Here is a 10,868-nt window from a genome sequence, read left to right as displayed (position 1 = left end):
GCACTTGAAAATATGTAATATTTAGGACTCAAGTTATTTATATTCAAAGAGTGAAACATTGCTAAGGAAAAAATATCAGAAAATGGGAAAGGAGTAACTGGAGCCTGATACAGCTGTCATGCTATTCATAAATTGATCACAACCAAAATTAATAAATAAGTGTGCCTTATTCACTGATGTATTTACAATGCTGGGTATAATACCTGGAATAGTAAGTGTTCAATAAATATGTGTGAATGAATGAATGAATAAGTGAATAACTAAAACAGACTTTCTTACTAGAACAAATTGATCCAAATAGAGTGAAAACAAAAGTTGTTCTGTATTCCCCTGTTACCACTGTTTTCCTTTTGGAAAACAAGTATACCTCCTTTGGGAATTAGAAATTTGGTTCAAAACAAGAAAACAGCTGAGAGTTGAATTGGAGCCTTCTCTAAAATGACTCTTAATACTAGTGCTAGGGCACTACATCAGTTAAGATGTGTTTGGTTACTTGTGATTGAGATTTGGGAAAATTTAAATTCAATTTACTTAAACAATAAGGGAATTTATCAATTTGCATAGCTAACATATCCAACTGTAGTTTAGGCCTCAGAATCTTTTACTCCATCTCAGCTCTGACCTATTTCATATATTGGCTTTGTTCTCAAGTTGGCTTTCATCATGGTAGGAGAAGGGCTTCCAGAAGACCTTAGGGCTATTTACTTTTTTGTTACTATCCAGAAAATATGTCTACCCTCAGCCATGAAACAAAAGTATTGGTCTTCACTCTATTTGGATCAATTTAGGCTACAATCTCCATTTTATGAACCTTTAACCAGACAATTCCTGAGATCAAAAGAATGTCATGAACTGTTTGGGACCTGGATTAAGCGCCCATCCCTAATTACTGTGGCAAGACAGATGGTCACTTTACTAATGTGAGTCAGGCTTATCAGGATAAGGGGCCTCCTCTAATTTTGGAGTAGATGAGTTTCTTGGATATGCAGTTTGATTTTATTATTTTTGGAATATACTTTGTCATTATTTTTGCAGATATTTCTAAAGGTTCATTTTTCTTTCTCTTCCCCTTCTGGAACTCCAGCTAAAATACGTAGGATTTTTGAAACTGTCCCACAGCGAATTTTGTTGTTATTCTGCTTGTTTTTTACTTTTTTTCTCTTTGTATACTGGCATCCCCTACTTTTCAAAAGTCTGCGTAACACCACTTTGCATTTATGAAAGACCCACATCAGTACCCGTTTTTGCTAACTGAAAGAAGTCAGAAGAGGATTTTTGCTTTTACCAAAAAAGACAAAAAGCAAAAACAGTGTTCAATGTTTGTTTTGCAGTAAACTACTATGAGGCAGTATGCACTTCTAACAGAGAGAGTGGCACTACCAAGCTTCTTCCCCAGGAATTACACTCAGCATCCAGCATCAAGCCACCATACCTTTGCACTGTGTCTGTGAGCATCTGTTCTTTATCTTGATTTATTTTGTGTATCTGTTAGCAAGATGTGTCCTAAAATATCAGAAAAGCCTAAAAGAGGTTATTTTTGGGGTCTGGGAATGCTAAAAAAATTTCCATATAAATTAATAGTGATTGCTTCTTCACTTCATGGCATTTCAGCTTAGGGAAGGTTTCATAGAAATGCTGTATTTTCTTCAGATGGCAGTGAAACTGGTATTGGTTTGGATGACTTGATCTTTTCTCAGCTGTGTTGACTACACTGATAAGTCCAACAAAAGAATTATTCATCTCTGAATATTATGGGATTTTTCCTCCCTAGAACCTTCCTTTGACTCTTTCTTGTAATTTTCATCTATCTTCTGAAATTCCCCATTTGTTCATGCATGTTGTCCACTTTTTTTCACTAGTTAGTTTGAAGTCTTTATCTGATAGTTCCAACCTCTGGTTCATCTCTGAGTCCCTTTCTGTTGACTACTTTATTTGTTGACAATGAGATTTTTGTTCGTGTCTCTCATGCTTTGCTAATGAATGCTGGACATGGTGTGTGGAACAGTATTATTTTCCAGTAGGTAGTGTCCACACCTGACAAAAAACACACTTCTTCTTCTGTCAGGTTGTTAATGGAGGGGGTTCCGTCAGTCTAGTTAGGAGTTGAGCTGTGCTGGGGCTTCATACAGCACAGACTTCAAATTCATGTAACACAAAGGTGCTGTTTCCTTGGGCTTAGCATGGGGGCTGGTGTGCCAGAGAGTTTTTCTCAGCGTTTCTGCTTCTCTCTGGGCTTTCAGTTGACCCTGCATTCTTATGCCACAGAGGGGCTCTCTCCACACTCATCATTAGACTGGGTTTGTGATGGAGATTTTCCTGTGTCCTAGTTTAGCCTCAGTCTTAGGGAAGTTCTGTGTGCTTGGGCCTCGTGGGATGGGACTTCTTCAGTTTCCTCTCTGTGGCAGCCAATGCAGCCTTTTATCTATGGTTGGTCTTGGGCAAGAGTTTCCTTCTCCTTCCTTAGCAATAGTGGACCTCAGCTTGTTAACAGTGTAGGATCCAGGGTCTAAGAGAGTTTCCTGCCACTCCCCCCCCTCCCCCCACAAAGATAAAGGGCTTTCCTTCTATACTTCCCTTATCCACAAAGGATTTTTGTGCCCTGGGGGCCAAAGAGTTTGCCACCCCTTATCCAGTGGCTTATGGTTTTTGCTTCGTATTATAGAAGAGTCTGAGGAAAAAGGGTCTGAGAGGCTTTATGTCCAATTCCTAGCAGCTGCCGATTACCTCCTTTATGTCTGCAACATTTGGGGTTCTCTATGATCTCCTGTCCTGACCCTAATTGTTCATCTGAGCACCACTAAGCTTGTGGGAAAAACTTGCAAGTGCAATCTCCCTTTGTGTCTGAAGCTCCCAAGTTACATACTAGCCTACACATGACGTTTAACAATTTGTTAAAATTTTTGTTGAGTTATTTCTTACCCTGACAAAGGCCTAAACCGTGTGGACCATTTATCCCTGGAACTCAAGTTACTTGGTTGCCTTGCAACCTCAGCTGTTCGGCATGCCCAAGAAAATGTATGATTTTGCAGATTATCTGGCTTTTTTTTTTTTTTTTTTTTTTGGTCATTGTAAAAGTGGGAGCAAAAGTCTTTGCACTTGTTTACATCCTAGGTAGAAGTCACACCTAAACTGAAATGCTGGGCAATTTGGAAAGTCTTAATAAGGTTGGCAAAGCAGGGGATGAATTCCAGGTAGGCAGCACACAGTATCCATTTCAGGTACAAATATAATCAATAAACATCATTCTGGTAATAAGTTTTGTAAAGGAAAAGTTTGACTTTGTTTAGGCAGTAGATAGGTTAAGATAGACTGAGTAATGCTGAAGTTATAAATAACTAAGTTTTAGTGAGTTAACATAACAGAAGTTTGTTTTTCATTCAAGCTACATATCCAATGGAGATTGTCAAGTGGAGAGTTTGAGGCTTTGTTCATTGTAGGAACTCAGAGACCTGGGCAGATAATGGCTTCATCTTGATATGGGCTTCCATGGTAACTGCAATACTTCCATGGTAACATGTCACTTTCTTTGGCCAAAGCAAATTGGCCAATAACTTTAAAGAAGGTGAAGAGTGGCAGACCTTTCTGTCTAGTAAAAGTCCTAGAAATATTTGGTGAACAGTACTAATGAATACCATAGGAAGGTAGCCTTGCCTTGCCAACCAACAGTAGAAAGATATGTGCAGTTAATGTGCAGTTGACTCATTTAGCAGAATTAAATCTGAAGAAATCACAGATTAATTTTAAATTAGAACTGCAAGAAGATAGAAGTTTAATTTTTATTTAAGTTTTTATTGTGATATGGAAGTCTGCTTAATATTGACAAAGTATTAATGGGCACAGTAAGTTTGAAACTTACTGTCATGGCCCCTGTCATTTCAAATCCAATCAAGATTCAAAATCAAACTCTTCAACTGCTCTGCAAATTCAGCTCACTTTCCCAACTTCCTTATTTTGGTTGTTGATACCATTATTCTGCCAGCTTTCCAAAGTAGAGACCATGGCACATTCTCTGTGTAACTAATATGCCCTGCTGTGCCAGCTTGAGGGTACAATATGAAGTCATATGCCTTTTACCAATATGATTGAAGGTCTTTATGCTTCTGTCTTGCTTACTGAGAGGACTTTTCTTTCTCTCTAGCTTCCTCTTCCTCAGATAATTCCCATGATTTCAGGAATGCTTATCCTGTGTAAGGTGTCAGTCCTAATTTACTACATTCATTTCTAGGCCAGAACATTAGGAAATTTACTCAGACCCTTGAGAAATGTCATTGTCTTCAGCTATTGTTTCAGTCATAGGCATATAAGTGAATGTATTAGTTTCTTAATGCTTCTGTGATAAATTACCACCAACTTAACAGCTTAAATAATACAAATTTATTATCTTACAGTTCTGTAGGTCAGAAGTTTTCCATAGGTCTCACTGGGTTAAAGTCAAAAGTATTGGCAGGGCTATGTTCCTTCTGGAGGCTATAGGGAAGAATCTGTTTTCTTGCCTTTGCTGGTTTCTAGAGGCTTCCCACAGTCCTTGATTCATAGCCCCCTCTCTCCATCTTCCAATCAGCAGTGTAACAAATATCTCACTTTGCTTCCATCCTCACAGCTCTTTCTCTGATCACAGCTGGGAAAGATTCTCGGCTTTAATGAATCATTTAATTGAATATGGCCCACATGGATAATACAGACTACTCTCACCACATAAAGGTTCTTAATTTAATTACATCTGCAAAGTTCTTTTGCCACGTAAAGTAACATAGTCACAGGTGTAAGGGAGTAGGATGTGGACATCTTTGAGGGGCCATTATTCTGCCTGCCACAGTGAGCATACCTATCGAGGCCACAGGATACAGTTGGTCTAGCTACCCCATTGCAGCCACTTTCCTCAATGCCACACTGACAGGATGTTAGTGACTGGAATGGTTTCCAGTTTCAGCTGCATTCATCCCTTGACTTTCATGTTCCTACTCATGATTAAACAGAAAGTCCCTGTTGTTCCTTGTCCCAAGGCCCATCCCCATGTCCAGTGACATGGAAAACTCATATTCTTACATTGCATTTTTCCTTTGTGAAAGTAAATAACATAATATTACCACACTATTTAAAATACCTCAGGGACATCTGGGTGGCTTAGTTGGTTAAGCATCTGACTCTGGATTTTGCCTCAGGTCATGATCTCATGGTTGTGAGATTGAGCTCCACATCATGGTAGGTGCTGAGTGTGAAGCCTGCTTGGGATTCTCTCTCTCCCTCTTTCTCTCTCTGCCCCTTCCCTGCTCATGCCCTCTCTCTCTCTCAAAATAAAAAAATAAATAAAATTTAAAAAATAAAATATTTCAGTGCCTTTCCATTGTACTTGTTTCAGTACTAAACAGGCCCTTCATAATCTAGCCTTTGCATACCAGTCACCCTCGTTTCTCCCTTGCTTATGGAACCACAAGCACACTGAATTTCTTTCAGCTTCTCAAATGCATCAAGTTTTTTCCTGTCACACGCTCCTCACACTTACTATTCTCTCTTTAGAATGCTCTTGTTCACACACTTCATCTGGCCAACTCAGGTCTCAGTTTATGTGTCACTTCTTCAGCGACACTTTCCCTGTGTTAGTTATCTAAATTATGTCCCTACTGTTATTCTTTTTCCATAGCACCTTAGTTTATTTTATTATAATTAATATGTATCTATATATGTACTTATTTACTGTATTGTCAGTTTTCTTCAAAGGACTCCAAGTTATATGACAGCAGGAATCATATATCACTCTGTCCAATAAATTTATAAACTCTTTAAGAAACTGCCTAATTAAAGTTTGATCTTCCACAGCTCAGTAGGCAATGTCTTAGACACAGTTGGTAGGCATTCCATAAATATTTATTCAATGAATCTTGGACTACTAATCTAGACTCCATGTTCCTTCTTTTCTAATTCACATAGCATAATATTCTAAAATATTGCTTCCATCATCTTAATCCCCTGCTGGAAAACCTATCCACACTTACCTATTTTATCAAATTCAACTTTATTATTTCTCCTCTCAAGTAAAGTATGTAGTATTTTATAATTCTCACAACTCAATACTTATCTACTCTCTCAAATGATTTCTAATTGTTTCTTATATGTGAATGCAGTTTGATTAAAACTGCCTTTGACAAAGCACCTAGGTTCGTTGAGTGATTCTTGATTTTGGCTTGGGTTATGATCTCAGGGTCGTGGAATTGGCCCTGTGTCAGGCTCTCTTCCTCTCTGTCTGCCCCTCTCCCCCGCTCATATGCTCTTTCTCTCTAAAACAAAAACAAAAACAAGGGGCACCTGGGTGGCTCAGTCGGTTAAGCATCTGACTTCGGCTCAGGTCATGATCTCATGGTTTGTGTGTTTGAGCCCTGTGTTGGGCTCTGTGCTGACAGTTTAGAGACTGCTCCAGATTCTGTGTCTCCCTCTCTCTCTGCCCCTCTCCCATTCATGCTGTTTCTGTCTCTCAAAAAATGAATAAAAATGTTAAAAAAGAAATATTTTACAAATCCAGGAGCACCCGGCTGGGTTAGTTGGTAGAGCATGTGACTCTTGATCTTGGGGTTGTGACTTTGAGCCCCACATTGGGAGTAGAGGCTACTTTTAAAACATTTTTATGGACCCAAGTAATTAGAAGAATCTCCCGCAGATTATCTTCAGGCTCCCTAAGTTTCAGCTTTGTTTCTGCTCCACTATACGTATTTTTTGATGGTAAAACATAGGATACATTCAAATAGCTATAAAATGTCTGGCCCTGCACCTTTGTTTTACAATGATGGGTGGGTTGGCACAATGGGTGGTAGTATTCTTGGATGCCATTCCTACACTGGGACAGCTGGCAATATTTTAACTATGCATAGAAGTAACTGTGCGTTACAAAAATATATCCCACTAAACTCAAACCAAATGTATTCTAACTCAACTTCCTGGGGCTAAATTTAAAAAATGCCTGCTAGCCACTCCTACACCACTGGACACGGGGAAGTGTGACAGAGGAGAAATCGGTGAAGAAAGAGTTTGCAGTCTAAAGATTGCAGTTAAAATTTTTGTGAACTGTGTGCATATACTGCTAGGGCCCCTTCCAGAGCCTTGTAAAAGGCGAATGCCAATGAAGTCCCTCTCCTCACCCCTCCCCCCCCAAGTTGAAGTTTTCTTAGCTTCACAGTAAATCTGCCTCAGGGTCTGGGGCCATTTTATTTATAGGGTGGATTGTCAATTTTCAGTCAGCTCAGACAGGGTCAGTGGATATGTTGATTACACCTCCATTTGAGGTAAGATTTGCCTCTTGTGTCAAAGGGCTCTGTTTTTTGCTTAGACTAAAAGTTTTCTAACTCTTTGATCTCATGACCATCTCACTCCTAAAAAGTACTGAGGGCTCCAAAAAGCTTTTTGAAGATATCTATCAACATTAATGGTATTAGGAGTTAAAATAAACATATAAAATATTTATTAATTCATTTGAAAATAAAGAACAATAAAGCTGTTACATGTTAGCATAAATAACAAATTTTAATGAAATATAACTATTCTTTCAAAGCAAAAAGCATTTAGTGAGAAGAGTCGTATTTTACATTTCTGCAAATCTCCATATCTAGCTTAATAGAATTCTCATATCTGCTTCTGCATTGAATCTGTTGCAATATCACCTAACATGTAGACTCTGGAAAAGCCCAGTCTTAGTATGAAATAATTTTGACCTTGTGGACCCCCAACTACACTTTGAGAACCTCTGAGTTAGACATCATCATATGTACTTTCTGGATGCCTAGAGCTTCCAAAGTACCCGCTCTCTGTATCTATTTAATCAAATCTGCCTCCTAGATAAGAGTCAAATGTTAATTTTTGCTAAGGTTTTTGGCATACATGGAAAACTTTAGAAACAATTTTTAATGAATCACAAATCTTAGAGAAATCATTCTTCTCTTTTACTGACAAGGGTCAAAGTATCTCCTTCATTATCTGCTCCCTGATAGCAAGGCTTTCTTCTTTTAGGACTATAATGGCCAAGGCAAATGTTAGAATAAGACCAAACACAAGATTGGATGCCTTATAGGGTATAACGACACCATCTAGTATTTACTCAGTATTTGCTCAGTCCTTTCTGCGTGCTAGGAATGCACGAAGTGCTTTACATACATCATCTCATTTAATTCTCACAGCAATCCTATGGGATACCTACCATCTTTCCCGTTTTACAGACAAGGAAACTGAGATAAAGACAGGTTCACGCCCAGCTCAGCTGGGAACTGAACCCCAACAATCTGTCTCCGGAGCCCACAGTCCATTATCTACTGATAAAGTATAAAGGTGGCAGATAGAGTGAGATTCGTATAAAATGACATAAGAGGTGAAAAAGGGGATAAAGCAAAAAGCCTCAGGGCCAAGGCAGCAGACAAACTAACAGGGAATGCATTGTATTATTTTCCACCCGAGGCTTCTTTTTAGCTTCATTTTCTACGCTCCCATGTTCCTCTTCTCATATTTAAGTTATCTCATTGCTGGTGGTTTCGACGCCCAGGCCTAGGCTGATCTTGAAATTAAGGCGTTAAACAACCTGATGAACAGCAGCGAGGCAAATCCGAGGTAACGAAGGTGACGGTGGCGTGGCGAGAAGCCTGCGCAGGCGCATCACAACCCCAGGCCCGCCCGCTGTCCCCCTCCTGCCTAGGACTCCGGGGCTGGTGGGAGTACGGGTGTGGGCCGCGGGCGCGGACCGGAGGGAGGTGCGGGCAGGGCGCCTGCGCAGTCTCCGGGGCGCTGGTGTGATCGAGCTCACGTAGCGAGGGCTGCAGTCGCCTCCTCCCTAGCGCTGCCGTCGCAGCCTAGAGGTTATAAAAGGGCTAACTGGCTCCCTCTGCTGCCCAGTCGCGCCGCCAGCGGGCTGAGGGGAAGGAGCAGGTATCGGGCCCAAGAGCAGGCTACAGGGGACTGAAGAACGCGCCGCCCCTCACGCCCCACTTCCCAGGTGAGACGCTTCCCCGACCCTGGGGGCTGTAGCTTCGGCCCTAGGACCGCTGTGGCCCTTCTCGGACGGCTGTGGCGGCCCGGTCCCTCCCTTCTCTGGTGGGATGGCTTGGGAGCGGAGGGTTCTCCAGTTTACCACAGTGGCCTTAATACTTTCATTTCTGGAGACTCGGCCTCGCGTCCCGCGCCCCTTGGCTGCCCCAGAGGCCCTACTGCCCTTCTCCGTGCTCCCCTTCCCGTCTCCTGCCTGGTCGGCGCCCCCGACCGTTGGGGCTGCGGCAGTCTCTGTCTCCGCCCTGGGGACCAGGACTTTCTTCAATATTCCTTCCTTCCCGGGGAGGGCTCAAGCCCTGTTGATTTTTCCGAGCTCTCCTCATACCTGGTCCTCCCTACAAAAGCTGGGGGGAACGCGAGGGCGGGGCGTGGGTTTCTGGCCTCCACCGCCGCAGATGGTTAGCATGTGGCCGGGTAAAGAGCGGGTTTTAAAGCTTAGAGCAGGAGCTGAAGCACTCTAGGCGTTTCTACCCTGTCGAAAAGTCGTCGGGTCTGGGAAGCGGACCCAGCTGGAGAAGTTCAGGCTCGACTCATCTGTTGCGCGCAGCGGTGCTGCTGGAGCAGCTAGATGCAGCCCGGGGCGCCGAGTTTCGGGCTGCTCGGTTGAAGAAGGCGGCTGTCAGATCACCCGGTCGTCGGGAAAGCTGCTCTTCCTTCCCTCTTCCTCCACGATTTTTTTTTAAAGGCACAAGAGCTACGCACACCCCCCCACCCCCACTTTCTTTCTCTCAGCAGAGAGTTTGCTGCTTCTAAAAGTCCACATCATTAAAACGAGTTCCATGGTTGTGTGAGAATTTTGAGTTGGATTGCACGAATGGCCCCCCAGATACATGTTTTAAAGGGGGAGGATGAATGGTACCATCTCGCCTATTTCTAGGGGACTATTTCTCCTAAATAATCGAATGTATTAAATACAGTTCAGTTTTTAGACACAAACATGCGTTCCGGGGAGTGAAGACTCTTGGAATTTTGCGCTGTTTGCTTTAAGAAAGGGATGATGAAGAAGCTAGCTCTCCTTTTAGGAATTGATCTGAAAGGCCACAGAGGCTTGCCAATTTCAATTTAACTGTTTCTGGTTTCTCCGAGAGCTGTGGCTCCCGGACTTTCCCTTGGAATGCACTCCAAAGGGATGAAACAGCCACTACGTGAGTGGGGGAGGGGAAAAGACGTGGCAGCAGTGTTCTTTCATAGTTTTTGCTCATTAAAAAAAAACGTTTCTGGGAAGAAACGTGTTTCCACTTTTAGGTTTAGATGTGTGAATAGCCTTATGAATGAGGCTAGTCTTCTGAAATAATCAGATGAAATAGCAGGAACATTGGAATCTAATTTATAAAACCTTCTGAAAGGATTTTCTGGTCGAGTTTCTATGGAGCAAATGGATACATACCTTAAGGATACATACCTTAAGAAAATATTCAATAAGCTGAAAGTGAACAACCGTTAACATGTTTTGCCTCCATTTAAAGGTTAAATAGACATTATGTGTTTTTTTTCTTTAACTTTGGCTTTTTGGCCTGTGAGTATAATTTCAGAATTTTAAGAACCTTGAATTTTACCTTTTCCTTTTTGTGGGAAGTGTACGTTTTATCACTTACCTTTAAAAGCCATATCAGTTTTGGTTTTGAAACGTTATGCCTTAAGTCCTGCCAGTATTTTAGATAGCTGATGGCAAGTGCTTTTTTTAACATAGACTAACTAGGAAGAGGACTACTTTGTGTCATTTTAGATGGATTATGCTGTTTCCTTTGAGATCCTAAAATGAGTTTTATTTTGAAGTACTAAAAGCCAGGACTTTGGTAAGCAGATAATTACATTTGGCATTTTGTGTCTTGGTAACTAAGGTAGTA

At 41.4% G+C, this 10,868-nt stretch overlaps 1 protein-coding gene across 2 annotated transcripts in view; it reads left to right on the top strand.

The window, feature by feature from the left end:
* The first annotated feature begins 8,752 nt into the window (after positions 1-8,752).
* P4HA1 (prolyl 4-hydroxylase subunit alpha 1) overlaps positions 8,753-10,868 on the top strand; it is an 88,168-nt gene continuing 86,052 nt past the window's right edge. The window contains exon 1 of one of the 2 annotated variants that reach the window (XM_053207721.1): positions 8,753-8,968. The gene's annotated coding sequence lies outside the window, so the exon portion shown is untranslated. The remainder of the gene's footprint in view (positions 8,969-10,868) is intronic. The other variant, XM_053207722.1, reaches the window with a different exon arrangement.

Source organism: Acinonyx jubatus, chromosome D2 (assembly GCF_027475565.1).
Source record: "Acinonyx jubatus isolate Ajub_Pintada_27869175 chromosome D2, VMU_Ajub_asm_v1.0, whole genome shotgun sequence".
NCBI lineage: Eukaryota > Metazoa > Chordata > Mammalia > Carnivora > Felidae > Acinonyx > Acinonyx jubatus.
The sequence above is the reverse complement of the archived record's forward strand: the minus strand, read 5'-3'. Positions and strand labels throughout refer to the sequence as shown.